Here is a 23,844-nt window from a genome sequence, read left to right as displayed (position 1 = left end):
TATTTCTCAGTGGGCAAACGTACAAAATCAGCAGGGGATCAAATACTTTGTTTCCCTCACTGTATACGTGACGCTGCTGCCCGGCGCGAGTGAGCACGTGGTAAGTTGCGCGTGCACGCTGCGCCTTGCCAAGCCTCGGCGGTTATCGGCAAACTCTCCACCCTCGCCAGAGGTGTGTACCGCGTGTTGTCTGGTGTGGTGTGCATCACACACACACACACGGTGTGCGTCAGAGACACGGTGCGTGTCACACACACGGTGTGCGTCACACACAGACGGTGTGCGTCACAGACACGGTGTGCGTCAGAGACATGGTGTGTGTCACACACGCGGTGTGCGTCACAGACACGCGGGTGTGCGTCACACACACGCGGGTGTGCGTCAGAGACATGGTGTGCGTCACAGACACACGGTGTGCATCACACACACACACGGTGTGCGTCAGAGACACGGTGCGTGTCACACACACGGTGTGCGTCACACACAGACGGTGTGCATAACAGACACGGTGTGCGTCAGAGACATGGTGTGTGTCACACACGCGGTGTGCGTCACAGACACGCGGTGTGCGTCACACACACGCGGTGTGCGTCATAGACACGGTGCGTGTCACACACAGACGGTGTGCGTCACAGACACGGTGTGCGTCAGAGACATGGTGTGTGTCACACACACGGTGTGCGTCACAGACACGCGGTGTGTGTCACACACACGCGGTGTGCGTCACGGACACGCGGTGTGCGTTACACGACCGTAGTTCTGCCACGAACGTGTTGCGACTTTCGCATGGCCGACCGAACAAAAACAACGGCGTTTTGTCGTGAGTGTCGTCGTCAGCCACGCTCTATCCGCTGCTGAATGAGGGGCTCCCCGAAGTCACCGGCCTCGCGATGCAACCCGTTCCACCTCAACCGCTGCACGTGGGCCGACGCGCGTTCACTCGATTGGCTGTCACTCCTTCACTAGACTCCTCCCTCTAAGCCTCACTCCTTCACTAGACTCCTCCCTCTAAGCCTTACTCCTTCACTAGTCTACTCAGTCTAACCCTCACTCCTTCACTAGACTCCTCCCTCTAACTCACTCCTTCACTAGACTCCTCCCTCTAAGCCTCACTCCTTCACTAGTCTCCTCCCTCTAAGCCTCACTCCTTCACTAGTCTACTCAGTCTAACCCTCACTCCTTCACTAGTCTCCTCCCTCTTACTCATTCCTTCACTAGTCTCCTCCCTCTAACCCTCACTCCTTCACTAGTCTCCTCCCTCTAAGCCTCACTCCTTCACTAGTCTCCTCCCTCTAAGCCTCACTCCTTCACTAGTCTCCTCCCTCTAAGCCTCACTCCTTCACTAGTCTCCTCCCTCTAAGCCTCACTCCTTCACTAGTCTCCTCTCTCTAAGCCTCAATCCTTCACTAGTCTCCTCCCTCTAAGCCTCACTCCTTCACTAGTCTCCTCCCTCTAAGCCTCACTCCTTCACTAGACTCCTCCCTCTAAGCCTCACTCCTTCACTAGTCTCCTCACTCTAACTCATTCCTTCACTAGTCTCCTCCCTCTAAGCCTCACTCCTTCACTAGTCTCCTCCCTCTAAGCCTCACTCCTTCACTAGTCTCATCCCTCTAAGCCTCACTCCTTCACTAGTCTCCTCCCTCTAAGCCTCACTCCTTCACTAGTCTCCTCCCTCTAACTCATTCCTTCACTAGTCTCCTCCCTCTAAGCCTCACTCCTTCACTAGTCTCCTGCCTCTAAGCCTCACTCCTTCACTAGTCTCCTCCCTCTAACTCATTCCTTCACTAGTCTCCTCCCTCTAAGCCTCACTCCTTCACTAGTCTCCTCTGTCTAACCCTCACTCCTTCACTAGTCTCCTCTGTCTAACCCTCACTCCTTCACTAGTCTCCTCTGTCTAACCCTCACTCCTTCACTAGTCCCCTCAGTCTAATCCTCACTCCTTCACTAGTCTCCTCTGTCTAACCCTCACTCCTTCACTAATCGCCTCTGTCTAACCCTCATTCCTTCACTAGTCTCCTCCGTCTAACCCTCACTCCTTCACTAGTCTCCTCTGTCTAACTCTAACTCCTTCACTAGTCTCCTCTGTCTAACCCTCATTCCTTCACTAGTCTCCTCTGTCTAACCCTCACTCCTTCACTAGTCTCCTCTGTCTAACCCTCATTCCTTCACTAGTCTCCTCTGTCTAACCCTCATTCCTTCACTAGTCTCCTCCGTCTAACCCTCACTCCTTCACTAGTCTCCTCTGTCTAACCCTAACTCCTTCACTAGTCTCCTCCGTCTAACCCTAATTCATTCACTAGTCTCCTCCGTCTAACCCTCACTCCTTCACTAGTCTCCTCCGTCTAACCCTCACTCCTCTTCTAGTCTCCTCAGTCTAACCCTCATTCCTTCACTAGTCTCCTCTGTCTAACTCATTCCTTCACTAGTCTCCTCCCTCTAAGCCTCACTCCTTCACTAGTCCCCTCCGTCCAAGCCTCACTCCTTCACTAGTCTCCTCCGTCTAAGCCTCACTCCTTCACTAGTCTCCTCCGTCTAAGCCTCACTCCTTCACTAGTCTCCTCCGTCTAACCCTCACTCTTTCACTAGTCTCCTCCCTCTAAGCCTCACTCCTTCACTAGTCTCCTCCGTCTAACCCTCATTCCTTCACTATTCTCCTCCGTCTAACCCTCACTCCTTCACTAGTCTCCTCCGTCTAAGCCTCATTCATTCATTAGTCTCCTCCGTCTAACCCTCATTCCTTCACTTGTCTCCTCCGTCTAACCCTCATTCTTTCACTAGTCTCCTCCGTCTAACCCTCATTCCTTCACTATTCTCCTTCGTCTAACCCTCACTCCTTCACTAGTCTCCTCCGTCTAAGCCTCATTCATTCACTAGTCTCCTCCGTCTAACCCTCATTCCTTCACTTGTCTCCTCCGTCTAACCCTCATTCCTTCACTAGTCTCCTCTGTCTAACCCTCACTCCTTCACTAGTCTACTCAGTTTAACCCTCACTCCTTCACTAGTCTCCTCCGTCTAAGCCTCATTCCTTCACTAGTCTCCTCCGTCTAACTCATTTCTTCACTAGTCTCCTCCGTCTAACCCTTACTCCTTCACTAGTCTCCTTCGTCTAACCCTCATTCATGCACTAGTCTCCTCCGTCTAACTCATTCTTTCACTAGTCCCCTCCGTCTAAGCCTCATTCCTTCACTAGCCTCCTCCCTCTAAGCCTCACTCCTTCACTAGTCTCCTCTGTCTAACCCTAACTCCTTCACTAGTCTCCTCCGTCTAACTCAATCCTTCACTAGTCTCCTCCGTCAAAGCCTCACTCCTTCACTAGTCTCCTCCCTCTAAGCCTCACTCCTTCACTAGTCTCCTCCGTCTAAGCCTCACTCCTTCACTAGTCTCCTCTGTCTAACCCTCACTCCTTCACTAGTCTCCTCCGTCTAACCCTCACTCCTTCACTAGTCTCCTCCGTCTAACCCTCACTCCTTCACTAGTCTCCTCCGCCTAACTCATTCCTTCACTAGTCTCCTCCGTCTAACCCTCACTCCTTCACTAGTCTCCTCCGTCTAACCCTCACTCCTTCACTAGTCTCCTCCGTCTAACCCTCACTCCTTCACTAGTCTCCTCCGCCTAACTCATTCCTTCACTAGTCTCCTCCGTCTAACCCTCATTCCTTCACTAGTCTCCTCCGTCTAACCCTCATTCCTTCACTAGTCTCCTCCGTCTAACCCTCACTCCTTCACTAGTCTCCTCCGTCTAACCCTCACTCCTTCACTAGTCTCCTCCGCCTAACTCATTCCTTTACTAGTCTCCTCCGTCTAACCCTCACTCCTTCACTAGTCTCCTCCGTCTAACCCTCACTCCTTCACTAGTCTCCTCCGTCTAACCCTCCCTCCTTCACTAGTCTCCTCCGCCTAACTCATTCCTTCACTAGTCTCCTCCGTCTAACCCTCATTCCTTCACTAGTCTCCTCCGTCTAACCCTCATTCCTTCACTAGTCTCCTCCGTCTAACCCTCACTCCTTCACTAGTCTCCTCCGTCTAACCCTCACTCCTTCACTAGTCTCCTCCGTCTAACCCTCACTCCTCTTCTAGTCTCCTCAGTCTAACCCTCATTCCTTCACTAGTCTCCTCTGTCTAACTCATTCCTTCACTAGTCTCCTCCCTCTAAGCCTCACTCCTTCACTAGTCCCCTCCGTCCAAGCCTCACTCCTTCACTAGTCTCCTCCGTCTAAGCCTCACTCCTTCACTAGTCTCCTCCGTCTAAGCCTCACTCCTTCACTAGTCTCCTCCGTCTAACCCTCACTCCTTCACTAGTCTCCTCCCTCTAAGCCTCACTCCTTCACTAGTCTCCTCCGTCTAACCCTCATTCCTTCACTATTCTCCTCCGTCTAACCCTCACTCCTTCACTAGTCTCCTCCGTCTAAGCCTCATTCATTCATTAGTCTCCTCCGTCTAACCCTCATTCCTTCACTTGTCTCCTCCGTCTAACCCTCATTCTTTCACTAGTCTCCTCCGTCTAACCCTCATTCCTTCACTATTCTCCTTCGTCTAACCCTCACTCCTTCACTAGTCTCCTCCGTCTAAGCCTCATTCATTCACTAGTCTCCTCCGTCTAACCCTCATTCCTTCACTTGTCTCCTCCGTCTAACCCTCATTCCTTCACTAGTCTCCTCTGTCTAACCCTCACTCCTTCACTAGTCTACTCAGTTTAACCCTTACTCCTTCACTAGTCTCCTTCGTCTAACCCTCATTCATGCACTAGTCTCCTCCGTCTAACTCATTCTTTCACTAGTCCCCTCCGTCTAAGCCTCATTCCTTCACTAGCCTCCTCCCTCTAAGCCTCACTCCTTCACTAGTCTCCTCTGTCTAACCCTAACTCCTTCACTAGTCTCCTCCGTCTAACTCAATCCTTCACTAGTCTCCTCCGTCAAAGCCTCACTCCTTCACTAGTCTCCTCCCTCTAAGCCTCACTCCTTCACTAGTCTCCTCCGTCTAAGCCTCACTCCTTCACTAGTCTCCTCTGTCTAACCCTCACTCCTTCACTAGTCTCCTCCGTCTAACCCTCACTCCTTCACTAGTCTCCTCCGTCTAACCCTCACTCCTTCACTAGTCTCCTCCGCCTAACTCATTCCTTCACTAGTCTCCTCCGTCTAACCCTCACTCCTTCACTAGTCTCCTCCGTCTAACCCTCACTCCTTCACTAGTCTCCTCCGTCTAACCCTCACTCCTTCACTAGTCTCCTCCGCCTAACTCATTCCTTCACTAGTCTCCTCCGTCTAACCCTCATTCCTTCACTAGTCTCCTCCGTCTAACCCTCATTCCTTCACTAGTCTCCTCCGTCTAACCCTCACTCCTTCACTAGTCTCCTCCGTCTAACCCTCACTCCTTCACTAGTCTCCTCCGCCTAACTCATTCCTTTACTAGTCTCCTCCGTCTAACCCTCACTCCTTCACTAGTCTCCTCCGTCTAACCCTCACTCCTTCACTAGTCTCCTCCGTCTAACCCTCCCTCCTTCACTAGTCTCCTCCGTCTAACCCTCACTCCTTCACTAGTCTCCTCCGCCTAACTCATTCCTTCACTAGTCTCCTCCGTCTAACCCTCACTCCTTCACTAGTCTCCTCCCTCTAACTAATTCCTTTACTAGTCTCCTCCGTCTAACCTTCACTCCTTCACTAGTCTCCTCCGTCTAACCCTCACTCCTTCACTAGTCTCCTCCGTCTAACACTCACTCCTTCACTAGTCTCCTCCGTCTAACCCTCATTCCTTCACTAGTCTCCTCCGTCTAACCCTCACTCCTTCACTAGTCTCCTCCGTCTAACTGATTCCTTCACTAGTCTCCTCTGTTTAACCCTCATTCCTTCACTAGTCTCCTCCGTCTAACCCTCACTCCTTCACTAGTCTCCTCCGTCTAACCCTCAATCCTTCACTAGTCTCCTCTGTCTAACCCTCACTCCTTCACTAGTCTCCTCTGTCTAACTCATTCCTTCACTAGTCTCCTCCGTCTAACCCTCATTCCTTCACTAGTCTCCTTCGTCTAACCCTCAATCCTTCACTAGTCTCCTCCGTCTAACCCTCATTCCTTCACTAGTCTCCTCCGTCTAACCCTCACTCCTTCACTAGTCTCCTCTGTCTAACCCTCATTCCTTCACTAGTCTCCTCCGTCTAACCCTCACTCCTTCACTAGTCTCCTCCGTCTAACCCTCACTCCTTCACTAGTCTCCTCCGTCTAAGCCTCACTCCTTCACTAGTCTCCTCCGTCTAAGCCTCACTCCTTCACTAGTCTCCTCCGTCTAAGCCTCACTCCTTCACTAGTCTCCTCTGTCTAACCCTCACTCCTTCACTAGTCTCCTCCGTCTAACCCTCACTCCTTCGCTAGTCTCCTCCGTCTAACTCATTCCTTCACTAGTCTCCTCCGTCTAACCCTCACTCCTTCACTAGTCCCCTCCGTCTAACCCTCACTCCTTCACTAGTCTCCTCTGTCTAACTCATTCCTTCACTAGTCTCCTCTGTCTAACCCTCACTCCTTCACTAGTCTCCTCCGTCTAACTGATTCCTTCACTAGTCTCCTCTGTTTAACCCTCATTGCTTCACTAGTCTCCTCCGTCTAACTCATTCCTTCACTAGTCTCCTCTGTTTAACCCTCACTCCTTCACTAGTCTCCTCTGTCTAACCCTCACTCCTTCAGGGATGTGCGGCCCGCCCAGGCCCACTTCTTTGTTTTTTGTTGGACAATCACTCGAATGTTTTTGACGTGTGCTTTCTAAGCGAGTCTTCTCATCCTCTTTCCGTCTTTCAGTGTCGTCCTCCGCGTGAATCTCTCCGCGTGTCCCTTTCAGCGTCACCTTGTCAGTGGGACACTTTTACGATCCGTGTCGTAGCGGGGGGGGGGTAACTCTCACCGATTGAAAACTCTCCTGTTTACGCATATCGGTATTTTTTTTGTCTCTTTACCACGACTAGTTAAACCAACCTGATCTTGAGCGAGTTTTTGTTGTTGTTGTTGTTTCTGATTGCACGCCATCTCATCTCGCGGCACCAGAAAAGTAAAAACCATCCCCGCAGTCACTCAGCCTGTTCACGCGGAGCGGACGGAATGCTCAGGCACCAACAGAAGAGTGCAGCATTGCTCCATCTGTCTGTAATCTGGCCCAAGCCCAGATACTATGAGGCGAGAGCTAAGTTACCGGCCCGGGTTTTGACAAGGGGATGATTCGTCGATGCTGCTGCGTTGGCAGTGGTTCGCACGCGCAATTAACGACGGAAAAAAAATCAACACGGTCATCGGAAACACCGTGACCTTAACAGAAAAAAAATTATATAAGAGGTTGACGTTTTGCGAAATGGCGCTTCTTTATAGCACATACGTGAGAGGTGGGAGATAGAGGAGGGAGGTGTGGGAGGGAGATAGAGGAGCGAGGAGAGAGAGGGGGAGACGGGGGGAGGCAGATCGAGGAGGGAGATATACATGGGAGGTGAGGGAGGGCGAGTATGGGGGAACAGTCGGAGAGGGGTGGGGAGAGTGTCAAAGGGCGTCAATCAGAGTGGAAAGGGAGAGCAAAACAGAAAGAGGAGAGCGATGGAATTGGGAGGGAGGATTAGGGAGAGGCAAGGCATATTGACATGGGAATGGTGGGAATAAGGAGAGCGGAAGGGTGAGAGGTGCGAGAGAGAGAGAGAGACGGGAAGAGAGATAGGGGGAGGGAAGTGGGTGAGATCCAGTGGAGGGAGGAGAGGAATAGAGGGGCAGGGAGAGGTAGAACAGGAGAGGAATAGAGACACAGATATAAAGCGAGACAAAGCGAGATACATTGCGATTTACAGTACAGAGACGGCAAGATAAAGGTGGAGAGAGACATGGCTCTACGTAAGATTACAACTGTGTTTCTGTCTGACTGGGACGTAGAGACGGACGGTGTGTTCCAAGCGACGACCGGGTTACCCGCTTGTAGTAAAGATTAATTGTCAAATATTTCTGGCCACATTGCATTGTGGGAATATTGTCCCTGTGAGCACAAGGCACCTCCGATTAGCGCGGTTGGGAACGTACGTTGCGAAATAAGTTCAAAATAGATACTCCTACATACATACACGAGTCCTCTCTTTGAGGATAACGTCTCATTTGCAAGCAGTGTGACCTGGGTCACCACGATGACACAAGCATCAGCATTCATAAACACAACACGTCAATGAAGCAGACAGAAATGAAAGCAAAAAAAAACAACAACGAAAGCGAACAAAAAAAAATCGCACAAATGTAAATCAATACATATATTTTTGAAAATGCCCTTGAACCAAGGTTAGCAACCCTCTGGTTCGTTCCGGCCACCCGTCCGAGCCCTGGGCACGCTCTGCAGGCGCGAGCGGCAGTGGCGGCGCTCAGGCAAAAGTAGAAGCGCAGGGCCCCCGAGTCGGCGAAGGGGCCCCCGGATTCATGAAACAAAATATAGGGATGCGCTTTAAATATCAGCTCCAAATTTCATAGCCATAACCAATATAATTAATCCAATCAGTCTCGCTAATATCTAGTCTTACCGCATTTCTGCGTTGGTGCTACATTTTTTTTTCTTTCTCTAAAACAAACTCAACACACTGGCCAATAAGTCTTCCCCTAAAAAAAAAAGAGAGATGCCTGCTATACATTTTTCTTCCATTGAGGACAGTCTCACTCATGTGCACCACTGCTGACACAAGACCACGAAGCCATTTTTCCATTCCTCTTATCTCACTACGTTGTTATTATATCGCTCGTCTATATCTAGCCCGTCATGCGGTTGTACCCAAAGATTGCTTTGCCTTCTGCCCCCAATGGACCACCGCCCAGTAAACGTAACAACGTTGGGCCAACGTTGGCACGTGGTCGGAACCGTTGGAATTCAACGTTGGCCCTTCGTTGGGCGCGACGTCCACGTGCTTCCTGGGGCAGGAGCATCACCGCTGGAAGAGTAGCCACGCAGATCTCTTTGCCAGCCGGCGCAGGCAACACCGCTGGAGATGCGATGCGATGTGGGGAGCACATCTGTGCTTCTTCTTCTTCTTCCTCTTCTTCTTCTTCTTCTCCTTCTCCTCCTCCTCCTTCTTCATCTTCTTCATCTTCTTCTTCTTCTCCTCCTCCTCCTCCTCCTCCTCCTCCTCCTCCTCCTCCTCCTCCTCCTCCTCCTCCTCCTCCTCCTCCTCCTTCTTCTTCTTCTTCTTCTTCTCCTCCTCCTTCTTCTTCTTCTTCTTATTCTTCTTCTTCTTCTTCTCCTCCTCCTCCTTCTTCTTCTTCTTCTTCTCCTCCTCCTCCTCCTCCTCCTTCTTCTTCTTCTTCTTCTCCTCCTCCTCCTCCTCCTTCTTCTTCTTCTCCTCCTCCTCCTCCTTCTTCTTCTTCTTCCTTCTTATTCTTCGTTACGATGACCGAGGAACAAGCGTTTTGGAAAATCTCTGTAATCACGTGAATAATAGCTGGAGTGGTGACGCGGCGGTGGTGGTTGTGGTGGGGCGGGGGGGGCACGACAGGCGCGCTTCTGTGCCGTTGTTCGCTGACGCCGAGTGGCAGACAAACATCACGCGAGAGAATCACCGGCCGAGGAGTCTTGAAACCAGCGGCTGTGACAAACTCGGTGGTATTCCAAACACACACAAAAAAACGCAGCGTCATCGTAAGACAAACCCACCCCCACCACCCTCCTCCCCCCCCCGATTAAATTGGAGGAGCCGTGCAAGCGCCGAGCAGCGATGAATCATGCGGGAACGCTCACTGTAATCACGCGCAGAGTAAGCGGCACAGATGATTGCGTGCCCCTGCGTATTCTCCTCCTTATTCTTCTTCTGCTTTAACGCGGAGCTCCAGGGGGCAGGGGGGGGTGAGGGGGCGACGTGATGATCGCGGTGCGATCGCCGAACCAGCCTCGCAAGAAGACCTGGGTTACAACCCCAAGTTTCAGCTGCCCAATGAGTCAACCGGGTTCACGTGAAACTCGGTGGGGAGGGCTTCGTGCTCACGCCGCGTTTCTGGTCTCAAGCTGTTGGGAATGTTTTTGTTGTCCTTGTTGTGTTAGCCCCAGAGGTGGCCGGGGGTGGCTCAGAGGTCAGATAAGCTGAGCCGGTACCGCTGAGGTCCTAGGGGGTACGAGTGGTCGTGATCAGGTGACGGTCTCAGCACGGTCACCAACGACACGCAAAGAGACCCCCCAAAGACTTTTACAGAGACCCACAGACCTGCACGAATACCAAAATGACTCACACAGAGATCGACTGACTTACATAGGGAGCCGTAGACTCACACGGACCGAATTGTGATGAAATCGATATCTCAAATGTGGTGAGATGATGGTCTAAACTAATTCACCCGATGACCACACACACAGAAAATCCATCGTATCAAATATTGGGTTTCACTTAATTTGACTCCTTCCAGCTCTGAGGTTTGATTGGCACGTGGCAACCTTTCCATAGCATCACAATATCACAATGCGTCCCGAGTGGCGATAAAGACGCCCCTTGAAGTGACTTCACAATTGTTCTTTGAAGTCATCTTGCCAGTGCCATTCCTCCACGCTGACCAGTGCGCTTGAGGTATTATTGTTCAAACACAGAGTTCCGAATATAAATTCCATTCATTTAACGGCACCATACCAAAAAAAAATAACAATTGGAATGTAATCGATACGACAAAATTTGTAAGGGACAAGAGGGGGGGGGGGGCGCGGAATAGCTTCGGCTCGTTCTGAACGCACCGGCATCGTTTGAGTGACGAAGCAGTCGCCGCTCCTCGAGTCACAATGAGCCACGATCTATCCACTGCTGTACAGCCTCCCCCCCCACCCACGGCAAGCCATCACCACATCTCACAGGCTCACGACGACGAGGAGGAGAAGAGGCTGACGGCACAACTCGAGCGTAATTGGGGAGAGTGATAGAAAAGGAGCGAACACACACAAAAAAAAGTGTTACCCTCCGAGGTGCAAAGTTCGTCCGTTTTTTTATCTCCCCCCCCTCCTCCTCTTTCAAATTTACGGTCGGCGGAGCGACGCTGGCCAGCGGGAGGCGATCCTGCCAGGGTGCGACGCATTTCCAGAAATGAGCTGCGGCAGCAATGTTCCCCCAGCACTCAATCGGCTCCGAGTGAAATCTCATCTTGGCGTAATGTCGCTCCTCCAGGTGTAATTACACCGGGGTGTCTCCATCAGCAGGCGAGCGAGCCGGTGGTGGGGGAGGGGGGGGGGGGTACGAGTGGTGTGTGTGGGGGGTGTAAGAGTGGTGGTGTGTTGAGTATAGAGCGGTGGCTACGTGGACGTGCGGTGGTTCGCGCGCTGTGCTACGAACCCGGCCACCCGTGTTCGATTCCCGCTCGAGGCCAGTGTCGGTGACGACTCTCTGAACCGGTTCTGAGCTTCCACGAGATCGTCGCAGCATTAAATGACCACCTGCTGCAGGTGTGTCAGCATCGGCACTGGGGATACAAAGGCGGGCGTAGTAGTGGCAACGTGGCAACCTTGTTGCCTTCCACTCCGACCTTCATCGGTGCTTGCTAACCGTGCTTGGTCCGACCATCTGTATAGCTACTCGGGGCTATACGGGCGATGTTCGATGTGCAGTGGTTGTGTTGGCATGTTGATGTCCCTGAGCAGAAAATGTGTTTGATGGTTCACCCCCCCCCCACCCCTTTCAATTGAGAAGATCCCAGTGAGATACAGAAGAGGGGTGTGGACAAGATAGAGACGAGAGAGAGAGAGAGAGTAATTGTGTTTGTTGTGTTAATTAACTCGTCGCGTTTATTAGAATTTCATGTCGAGCTGATAGGTGAGTTTATTTAACCGGTTAAGAACTCGAGAAAGCATTCGAGTCTAATTTGTCGAAATTGACACAGGTCACCAACAAAATTAACAGAGCCCATCTCCCTTACACCCATCATCTCCCTTACACCCATATTTCTTTAATGAACGCGGGAACCCCTTGAGCCATGTGGGATGCCCTGCCCAGTACCGGGTGACACTTCAGCGTCGCACATCACAGGCCCGCTCAGATTGTCGTCGCTCTAAGTTGCTTCAGGGGCCGTCCATAAATGACGTCACGCGAGTTTGGACGATTTTTTACCACCCCCCCCCCACTCGTCACACGGCGTCACAAAAAGTGAGACCCCCCCCCTCAAATATGACGTCACAAACCTCTGCCCTCCCTCCCCCCCCCCCAAAAAAAACTAAAACGTGCTTCAAATCGCTTTAAACTATTGTCATTGTAGTGCGTATTTTAATGTGTGGCGCTGCACTCTGATGTTGTCGAAGAAAACATTTCAAAAAAGTTTATTTAATTAAGTAGAACGCGTTGTCTATATTTATTTAAAGTTTGCGCATTTTGATGTGACGTCACATTTCTCCCCCCTCGTCACACATCGTCACAAATGTCTGACCCCCCCCCCCCCGCAGGTGCGTGACGTCATTTATGGACGGCCCCTAAGCGCTGTGCCCAGAGCCACGCGGATGGGAGAGGAGAGGGGTGGGGCTGGGGGGGTGTTTGAACGGAAGTGACAAACTGAAATGGTTCCTCGCCAGAGAAAGACAATCAGCAAAGCATTCGTAGAACCCTAATATCGAACGTAAGAATATGAACAAGAGATATAGATGAGAGCCCAGGCCTCCTAAAGATAGTCGAACTGTGGCCGCGGCACTTACTCAATTAATCAATTAAAATTAATTATTTTTCCCTATCGACCACTGCCATAATTGCTAAATCATTGTTTACCCCGTGACAAGGGTGAAGGGTGTAAGCATTCGCTAGCCACCCCCTCCCATCTCCCCTTTTCACTTCCCTCTATGAGACCAAGAGTAAAATAATAAAAAGTAAGCAGATTTCACGCTGACAAGGACACAGCCCCGAACACGCGCGGCTCGCGAACGTGGTGTCTCGCCTCGGGATTGTGGTCCAGGTGAAAAGGTCAAAGGTTATGACGCTGCCCAGAACACGCCGTGGCGATCAGGTGGCAGACAGGGTGTCAATTACTCCGCGATGAAGACCGATTGCTCACGCCCACTGCTGGTGGAAGGGCCTCCACGTGCGGGTATCTGGCCTACTCTTCCACGCTGAATTAGATGTTTTGGAATTGGCGAGAGCACCTACGCTTTACCCCACCACATGCTTCTGGGTGGACAGAGATGGCGGGATTTGAGAGACTTTTCACCTTGGTTTCAACTGCCGAAGCCGGGAGATGGAATCGAACAGGCGACCATCTGGATTGCAAGGCCAGCGTGCTCACCATCACAGCACGGCAGCTCCCTATTTTCAACAGTGTTTAAAACGTTTTTTTTTATCGTTATTTAAAGTTAACGTTACAAATTTTGCCTGTATTGTTTTTTTTTTTACACAGTTCAAATGTGAAACGTGAGCAATTCGGGGTGAAGATGTAAGAGGCCAATGCTGCTGATGCCATCATACCTCTGCTAGATCTCACACTCGTTGTAAAGGTGACGCCTGACCTCCAAGGACCGCTCTTACGTCTGATCGTGCGGCAGGAGGAAGTATGACGACATCGCACCGACCATGCGTGGTGACGGCACTGGCTACCAGTCAAAACAAATGGTTGATTACAAGTTGTGCACCTTCGTATATATACACACACACACAGTGGTCCGCTCCACGCTATCTCATGGACAGACACGTGGTGTGTGCCGGGTACACTCACCCACTCGCCTGCCCGCACCAGTCGGGAGTTCCACACCTGGGGAGGGCGACGAGGGGGGAGCGAGCTCCACAAGCAGCTGACGTCGCGCGCGTGCTAAAGCGACGCGAAGCAGAAATAGCGGTTGGATATGCAACAACCACAACAACAACAACAACAAAGTTTACTCTTTCATTTTCGAGAGCTGCGATATTTTTGTTTATTACAATCGTTCACCGTCAATTAACAACAACAAAAAGGAAAACACCGTCAGAAAAATAAAAATAAATGACCTCCACGACAGACGCACGTGCTGAAAGCGTTGTTCGGTCTGCGTTTCAACTCTCACCGTCTAGCACGCCGCCCTCGCCCGCTGTATCGGAGCTTGCCGCGCATGGATTATCTGAGCACGGGATTCAGACCGCGCGCTTTGAAGGCACTATCAAAGATTTAAGGGGTTTTTAGTTCCTCAATTTTAAGCGGTACCTCCTTTTTCCAATTAACGAATTTCATTGATCTCGGTGCTCTGTCCATCAAAGTTAATATTACGCCGAGTGATGAATATGAGTTGCAGAACTAAATGCTCATTGTAATTGAGACAAAAGAGAGTCAATTAGTTGATGGAGGTCCTGGGGGGTGGTGGTGGGGGGGTTGGCATAGATGAATGGGATTTTTAGGGTTAATTATAAAGGGATGCTCATTTTTCCCCACCCAATGTGAATGCGGCACATCTGCTGCATTCGACATCACCCTCCCCCCACCCCCGATTTAAAACTCCCGTCACGTCCAGCCACATTCTTGTTACATAAACGCTTTAATCCAATGACAAAGATCCCCCCGTGTAGCTTGAACAGACTGTTGGGGAATGAGCGAGCACCTTTGGAGGCCGGAACGGCACACTAGGAGGTGGATGGCCAGCAATCACGCCCGGCCGCCTATAACTCCCTAGTGACGATGTTTACGCACCGCATCAGGTGCTCATTTGAGGCTGAGTCGACCTAGGGGAGGAATCAGAACCGGTTCAGATAATCGTCACTGGTGTTGGCCGTGAGCGGGAATCGAACTCGTGTTACCAGGTTCGTGACGCAGGGGCGCTAACCGCCACACTACAGCGTGTACATTAATTCACACAGCCCATTGTACATCCACTGCTGTGTGACCACATAGCACGCCGTGGGTTGGTGCAACATTGGTCTCCGTTATCACAAAGTACAACTGATGATGGCCGTGGCTGGAAATCAAACTCAGGCCGCCGGTTTGCTAGTGCAGTGCGCTAACCACTACCGCCACAGCTCCACCGTGCTATCTAAAACATCTATACTGACCAGTGCTGGTGATGTATGGTTCAAATAACCTCGACTACGGACGTTGTGTGGGGACGCTTTCATCCAGAAGCCGATTGATTAACGGCTGCTTAAAAAATATATATAATCGGTGAAACGGACTTATCAGTCTCAGTAAATATGATGAATATGTAATTTGAGTTTTACCCAACTCACAGTACCAGACACACGTTCACCCAAGCTGCAAAGCTATATTTACTTCATGTTCACATGATTGAAAGTTAAATTAGACATAAACAGGCTAGAGTCTGACTAAAAAACAAATTCAATTCAACTAATCTGCCATCGATGGAAATCGAATATATCAGTAACTTTAATGTCAGATAAAGCACCGCTTCGCAAGTGATTCTCTCTCCTCGGTGCACAACCCCATGGGGTAGTGCACAAACCCATAGGTTGTGCGCAAACCCATCGGGTAGTGCACAAACCCATCGCGTAGTGCACAACCCCACCGGGTAGTATTCAACCCCATGGGGTAGTGCACAAACTCATCGGGTAGTGCAAAAACCCATGGGGTAGTGAACAAACCCATGGGGTAGTGCACAACCCATGGGGTAGTGCACAAACTCATCGGGTAGTGCGCAAACCCATGGGGTAGTGCACAAACCCATCAGGTAGTACTCAAACCTATGGGGTAGTGCAAAAACCCATGGGGTAGTGCACAAACCCATGGGGTAGTGCACAAACCCATGGGGTAGTGCACAACCCGTGGGGTAGTGCACAAACTCATCGGGTAGTGCACAAACCCATGGGGTAGTGAACAAACCCATGGGGTAGTGCACAACCCATGGGGTAGTGCACAAACCCATGGGGTAGTGCACAAACCCATCGGGTAGTGCACAACCCATAGGGTAGTGCACAAACCCATGGGGTAGTGCACAAACTCATCGGGTAGTGCACAACCCATGGGGTAGTGCACAAACCCATGGGGTAGTGCACAACCCATGGGGTAGTGTGCAAACCCATCGGGTAGTGTGCAAACCAATGCGGTAGTGCACAAACCCATGGGGTAGTGCACAACCCATAGGGTAGTGCACAACCCCATGGGGTAGTGCACAACCCATCGGGTAGTGCACAACCCCATCGGGGAGTGCACAAACCCATCGGGTAGTACTCCTACCTATGGGGTAGTGTGCAAACCCATGGGCACCGGCGGTGGAAATTCCACATTCCTATGGTGGGAAGCAGTCTGTTCATGGGATTACCTCTGTTGGCTCTCCCCCATAAGGCGGGCAAAGAGGCCCCAAAGAGGCCCTATGCTAAGTGCCCACGCTGCCTCTCGAGAACAATGGCACCGGCTCCTTGTCGTTAATTTGCCACGCAATTTTGATAGTTTAGAGTAGTTGGCTGCTGTACATGTCCACACGAAAAGCCACTACGTTGAGCTATCAGGTATGGCCAGGTCACTTCTAAAAAATCACTAATAGCTCAGTGAGCCTTATCTGCTTCAATAATAATGGTTTAGTTTTGTATATTTGGAATTTTTTTTGCGATTTGCTTACCTTTACTACACTTTGCACTCACAGCATTGCTTCGATTTGTTTGTTGCCGTAACTTTCTGGCCCGCTCATACCGGGCATCTGTGTGAAAAAGAGCTTCATAGCTCATCGGATTTCTCCGCGCTAAATAAAAATTCTAATTCCGATTCGGAGACCAATCGCACAACACCCCGCGGAGAGCCCAGCGGTCATCACGGAGTGCACGGGGCCCCGGGGCCGCACGTACACGCACACGCATCATCCCCGTCACACCGGACGAAGCGTCGGATCACTGCCAATGACCATCGCCTCGTGAAAGGTGGCATGAGCCGGCGCGTTGCGTTGGCCCGTGCCAGGAGTTAATGAGAAGATCGGAGATTTATTAGCCTCACTGGAAGCAAAACTGCCATCTGCTGGGGGAAAACAAACAAGCCATTATACGGTCGCGCGCGGTGGCACAGATCCGAGCACAAATGTGGGCACTACGATCGACTCTGTCCCTCCCCCCAGGCTCTCTCGGCTCCACCGGGAGCCGCCTGCGATTCTGTTTCGTGGTCCATTACTTGAGCCCCCCTCCCCACCCCCCTTTAGAAAATTTAGGCCAATCCGAAGGCGGGAGACACTCCCTCCGGGCCCCACCCCCCCCCCCCCCCCCCGATAAACCACGCCCCAGCGTGACGTGGATGACGACGCCAAAGTTGTCCACCGAGCCCCCGCCCATCACCTCCCGTCCAGCGGCACGCGCGTCGTTATTTTCGTGTTGCAGCCCAAGTCATCGAACGGGTAATTATCGGAAGAGTATCGGATTACTTGCGAAGTAATCGGATCAGAGCCCAACTGTGGTATCGTCCGTTACTCTGCGCATTGCCCAGGCGAAGAAGGCCGTGCCAACAACGCACGTATAGAGTGGCACTCACTCGCGTTGGGCAACCAGGGCTTACACCCTTCACCCTAGCGTTGAGGTGTGCGGTGTGGTGGGGAGGCGTGGCGGTGAGGTGTGGTGGTGAGGTGTGGTGGTGAGGGGTGGTGGTGAGGTGTGGTGGTGAGGTGTGGTGGTGAGGTGTGGTGGTGAGGGGTGGTGGTGAGGTGTGGTGGTGAGGTGTGGTGGTGTGTGGTGGTGAGGTGTGGTGGTGAGGTGGTGAGGTGTGGTGGTGAGGTGTGGTGGTGAGGTGTGGCGGTGAGGTGTGGAGGTGTGGTGGTGAGGTGTGGTGGTGAGGGGTGGTGGTGAGGTGTGGTGGTGAGGTGGTGAGGTGTGGTGGTGAGGTGTGGTGGTGAGGTGTGGAGGTGTGGTGGTGAGGTGTGGTGGTGAGGTGTGGAGGTGAGGTGTGCGGTGTGGTGGTGAGGCGTGGCGGTGAGGTGTGGTGGTGAGGTGTGGAGGTGAGGTGTGGTGGTGAGGTGTGGTGGTGTGTGGTGGTGGTGAGGTGTGGTGGTGAGGTGTGGTGGTGAGATATGCGGTGAGGTGTGGCGGTGAGGTGTGGAGGTGTGGTGGTGAGGTGTGGTGGTGAGGTGTGGTGGTGTGGTGGTGAGGTGTGGTGGTGAGGTGTGGTGGGGAGGTGTGGTGGGGAGGCGTGGTGGTGAGGTGTGGTGGTGAGGTGTGGTGGTGAGGTGTGGTGGTGAGGTGTGGAGGTGAGGTGTGCGGTGTGGTGGTGAGGCGTGGCAGTGAGGTGTGGTGGTGAGGTGTGGAGGTGAGGTGTGGTGGTGAGGTGTGGTGGTGAGGTGTGGTGGTGGTGAGGTGTGGTGGTGAGGTGTGGTGGTGAGATATGCGGTGAGGTGTAGCGGTGAGGAGTGCGTAACGGTTTATTTGGAGATTGTTGATGTTTTACGGAAGGGAGTGCATGTCCACACACGAACGGATGGAGCGGCGGACGGACGGAGAGTGCGACAGATAATTAAGTAGCCTCACCGCTCTCTTAACTCATTGAGCGCAATAAAGTCATGGTTACAAGGCAATGCAAGTGGCTCAATGGCAGTCAATGCAGGTTTGTGAAGCGAAGGGGCTCACGACCGGTTCACGAGTCACTCGCCACTCACGACCGGTCGCAGCCAGGAATCAAACTCGCGTCAGCGGGTTCGTAGCGCAGAGCGCTAACTGCGGCGCCACCGCTCCCCCTCACCTCTACCGCCTCCCCTCCCCCCCATTACAAACAGACTCTGTGAGTGAAACTTACCGAGTTAATTAAACTCAATCGCTCGCTCCGCACGGGAGGGCTCTTGCGTTGCGTGCCGCGCGCCCGTTGCTCGGGTGTGGCAGGGGGCACTTCGCACGAAGGCGGTGTGGGTCTTGGAGTTGGCGAGCTCCGGAACAGATTCGCATTCACGCGGTGATTACAACAACAACACTGACACTCGGGCATCTCGGTCGACAGAGGTGTCCTCCTCCCGCGAGGCGCTGTCGAGCAGAGGCGACGCTGCACGGACGCGACTCATAGCGCCCGCGGAGCTCGATAATATTTAGAGACCGCTGATGGCGAAAACAAACAGGGACTCCTCCACTTAGGAACGAGTTAGGTTCCAGAGGTCTGTTCGTAAGTCGGTTTGTTCGTAAGTCCAACTTTACTCCTGTCGATTCCAAACATGGTGTATGGAATGTGCACTAAACACGGGGAATGGCTTTAAAAGTTGCACAATCTCCTGTAGATGTAGATGTCACTGGTTCTTCATGTCCTGTAGATGTAGATGCCACTGGTTCTTCATGTTCTGAAGATGCAGATGCCACCGCCGCCATCTATTGCGCGCCGGTTGAACTTACGAACAGGCAACTGGACATGCGAACAGGTTTGTTCGCATCTCTGAAAGTTCGTAAGTCGATTTGTTCGTAAGTAAAGGAGTCCCTGTACCACAAATCTATGGGAATTTGAAAAATGCCGTTGTCGAAGGTGCAGCAGCTGGTAAACGTGCAGAGTGCTTAAATAGACTCAGGTCTTGGGGGAGAACCCCTACAGTGCTCACAACAACAATAATAAAAAAAAAACCCTGTCTCTTCTTCGGCCGTGTTGTGGTTCTTACAATAAATTCACACCATATAATGGCGTTGAATATTGCTTTCTTTCCTACAGATGTGCCATGCCCATCAATAAATATATATTATTTAATGAGATCCAAACATAACGCAATACTAATAATGTACAATATAGTGATTCCTCACATCGCTATCGCCAATCCATGAAGCTGTGTTACATATTAATATGGTGAGAATTAAGAAATCGTCGTCTTCACAATCATCATCAGTTACGGTTTATCCCAACCAAAATAACAAGTAAAATAATAAATTGATAAATAAAATAACACAATAATATTCTCACGACGTTTCGGCCACAACACAAGCGGCCTTCATCAGGTGAAGGGACGAGACTGTCTGGAGGACAGCGCAGACTGTCTGGAGGACAGCTATGTATATTATTGTGTTATTTTATTTTATCAATTTATTATTTGATTCTCATTCTACGTGACTTTACCGATAGAACCAAAGAAGATGAATCCTTGCAGTCACGAAAGCTTTAAATCGAAACAAAATAACAAGAATAGACATTTTTTGTTCCATTCGGTAAATAACCCCTCAATGTGTCAATAACCGCATTGCACGTGAATCCGGGACGTTGGCGGTCCTCGATAAATAACGGTCACGAAGCAGTCCTTAAAAAGCCGCATGCACCTCCTGAAGCCGCAGATTGCCGACCCCTCATTTATCTACTGCTGGATGAAGGCCCTCCCAGGCTGTCGCGGTCTCTTGTTGCCGTGCAATGCAACAATCCGTCTGCGCTCGTCTGGTGCTTCGTTGTCGTGGGCGAGGTGCCCTTCGCGAGCGTCTACCCCCTCCTTTTGCTGCCACTCCGTCGCTCGTCTCGACCGTCGTGCGCTCTAAGTGACGCGTCCTGCCCAAGCCCCCCAATTACCGACTTGCTTTTCTAAACGGCCCGATGTGACGCAATTCTCGCCTGCGGGGGTTCTCTGAGCGACGCGTTTGTCCTTCGTCGGTGTAATTCGCAAGCGTCCACCTCTCCCTCCACCACGCTTCTGTCCAGGCTTAAGTATTCGCATGTAACAAATGCAAGTTAAAATGTGACATTTTGAACGTTGATAAATGTTGCCCAATTTTTCATTTTCATCGCTTATCAAATCCTCAAAACTTCTCGAGAGGCAATCTTTTAAAACCCATATGCTTTGATATTGTTTCCCCGAATGCCGTTTGCTCTGCTTACATCACGCGAGTCGCTCGTCGCAGATGACACTGGGCTGCATGACTCGCGCGGCGCACTATCTTACGCCGAGCGAAACGCCGGACATCGTTCCGAGCAACACGCACCGCACAAGCCGAACGTGCATCAGAGAGCTACCCAGCAGCACAACGGTAAATACACCCTACGGTGTAAACCTCAGCAGCGTGTTGATCACCACCACCACCACGAGAACAAACATTACATGAGACAAAAAGCACACACGGGCTACAGTGGCTCAGTGGCAAGGCGATCGAGCGGCCTCCAAAACCGATCAGAAGGTCGCGAGTTCCAATCTCTGTGTGGTTATCCTGCTCATTCACTCGTACCCGCCATGGGAATGTGGAATTGCCTACCCCCACTTGCTCAGGGCTCATTTGAGTCACCGCTCCAACTCTCCCCCCCAACCCCGGTCACCTCCGATGAGCACGGTTGGCTACGTACGGCGCGCAAAAAAGTTCGATGCACACACACACACACGTACACGCACTCAACCCACCCTCCGCTCCACGAACTTTTAACTGGCACTATTTGAGCAGCGCGGAGCTCAGGGGCCGGCACCAGGAGCTGGGGAATCAAGGAATCCCAACACCATCAAGTGTTATTTATCGTACGCTCTCTCTATTCATAATTTGGAGCCGTACCGATTTCCTGTGGCCGTGCCGGGGGGGGGGGGGGAGGTGGGGGGGGGTGACGGAGGTGTCCCAGATTTAAAACCCACAGCCGGGTGGTGCGAACAGCTCAACTGCTCGGGGCACTGAGTAACAATCAGCCGGCTCTGCGGCGTGCCCGCTCGGGCACCGGGATTCTCGGGGTTTTAGGCCCCCTGCTTTTGACCTCCCATTTACATATAAATTGCTTGCTGTTAGTGAACCGCGCAGAGGCGGCGGCGTCCCGCCACCCAGGGCCTGCGCACTAACGGGGGTTTATATCCACGGCGCAGATAAAAAAAAAATAAAGATCGGGCTCGTGCAGTAAATTTCAAATCTCGCCCATTATTTAATGAGTAATTACACTTTCATGCACAATAAAACAGTGCCGCCATCTCTTGTAAATGAAAAACACTGACATTCTTTTTAAAACTATTTGCCCCGTTAAAATATCTTTTTTTTTCGCAGGTCAAAAGAAGGGTGAAAGGAAACCGCCACCACGCCGCGGGAGGAGAGGCGGCGAACGGTGATCTCTGTGTGTGCGTGTGTCGCGGTTGTGGTGTCGCCGTCTGTGAAACAGTTTATCGCCACACCCCAGGGTTGCCACCCTGGCCTGGGTTTGCCCAGGATCGTGCGTTTTTATTTCAACGGTAGCTCTCCTGGGAAAGGCTTAAGTCTTCCCAGGACATCTGCAAGTCTTGGCAGGTCCGGTGGGTGGGTGGGTGGGTGATGTAACGCTTATGGCTATTTGGGGTCAGTTCGCCATGAATGAAATGTGTGTCGTGCACTCTCCTCTACCCGACACAGCCAAACAAACACATCAAATTGTCACGTGAACAAACACGCCAATGTATTGCCGCTGCAGCACACCGCTGTGTGGGAGAGCAATCCAAACGGTGCCATTAGCGAATTGTTCAATGTTGTGGCTTGCGTGATTACTCACACGCGACAACTTATTTTATTTGGCCGTGTCGGGTGGAGGAGGGTAGACGACACAGATTTATATTTCACTCACGTGGTGATATGACCCAAATGCCAAATTACGAATCGTAATATTTTAACCAGCCCGTGTGTGTATATACATGCAAACTAAACACCCTTGTCAGCAGTGGCTTTCATGTGACAGACGACGTTTATTATTGTCCACGCGTGTGTCTCTGTGTATGTACCATCTGATGTATTCCTCCTACCTGCTGCATTGATCGGCCCAAGCTTCACATGCATGCATCGCAATAGGAATAACCAATGTTTTAATTAGCCCGTTTTTTTAGGCTCTACTAATGATTCTTTTGTGGCCGCTCGCAGTAAATTTATCGCTGCCCCGAGTTCCACCAACGTGTAATCTGCCACCAGGGCTGGAACGCTTGTGCGCTTTAATATATTTGGAGAGAGAAAAAAAGACATCGTACCTCCAATTTATTTTTTTGCCCTAAATCGGAATGTAGTGGGAGAATTTATGATTTTATGAGTTTGTCAAATAGCTAATGCTCACTGATCCACCGAAAATGGTATTTTTTTTTAAAGCTACAAGGTATGATGATATCATCACGGACACAAGGGGTTTGCGTGTTTTCCACATTTGGGCCTCTTTAAAAGTATCTGGGTCACGGGAATTTGGAGTTTGATTTGGGTCGAAGATTCTGATTTAAAAAAACATGTTAAGAAGCAGCGACCATCGTGTAGGAAATCGGCCGCTGGGCTATATATATAAACATGTATTTATATTTCATGTGGAGAGACGGACATGAAGGGAATCACGTTGATTTATTCTATCACCCACATAACAAATTATTTGGTGAAGCTGTGGTGCTCAACCACAATTAATTTAACAAGAAATAACTACACATTCGTAAATATGTACGCACATTGTCGTCTGAAAAGAAAAAAAAACATATATAATAGGCAACGTTTCGGGCAATGGGCCTTGTTCACACTCACGTGCTATGAAGAAGGGCCATTTCAAGTGCTATGAAGACGGGATATTTCAAGTGGTTTGAAGTAGGGACATTTCAAGTGGTATGAAGATGGGACATTTCAAGTGTTATGAAGAAGGGACATTTCAAGTGTTATGAAGAAGGGACATTTCAAGTGCTATGAAGAAGGAACATTTCAAGTGCTATGAAGAAGGGACATTTCAAGTGCTGTGAAGAAGGGACATTTCAAGTGCTATGAAGAAGGGACATTTCAAGTGCTATGAAGAAGGGACATTTCAAGTGCTATGAAGAAGGGACATTTCAAGTGCTATCTAGAAGGGACATTTCAAGTGGTATTAAGAAGGGACATTTCAAGTGCTATGAAGAAGGGACATTTCAAGTGCTGTGAAGAAGGGACATTTCAAGTGCTATGAAGAAGGGCCATTTCAAGTGCTATGAAGAAGGGACATTTCAAGTGGTATTAAGAAGGGACATTTCAAGTGCTATGAAGAAGGGACATTTCAAGTGCTGTGAAGAAGGGACATTTCAAGTGCTATGAAGAAGGGCCATTTCAAGTGCTATGAAGAAGGGCCATATCAAGTGTTATGAAGAAGGGCCATATCAAGTGC

This window comes from Petromyzon marinus, chromosome 18 (assembly GCF_048934315.1).
Source record: "Petromyzon marinus isolate PM22_M1 ecotype Great Lakes invasive population chromosome 18, UKy_Petmar_22M1.pri1.0, whole genome shotgun sequence".
Taxonomy (NCBI): Eukaryota; Metazoa; Chordata; class Hyperoartia; order Petromyzontiformes; family Petromyzontidae; genus Petromyzon; species Petromyzon marinus.
This window is presented reverse-complemented; position numbering follows the sequence as displayed.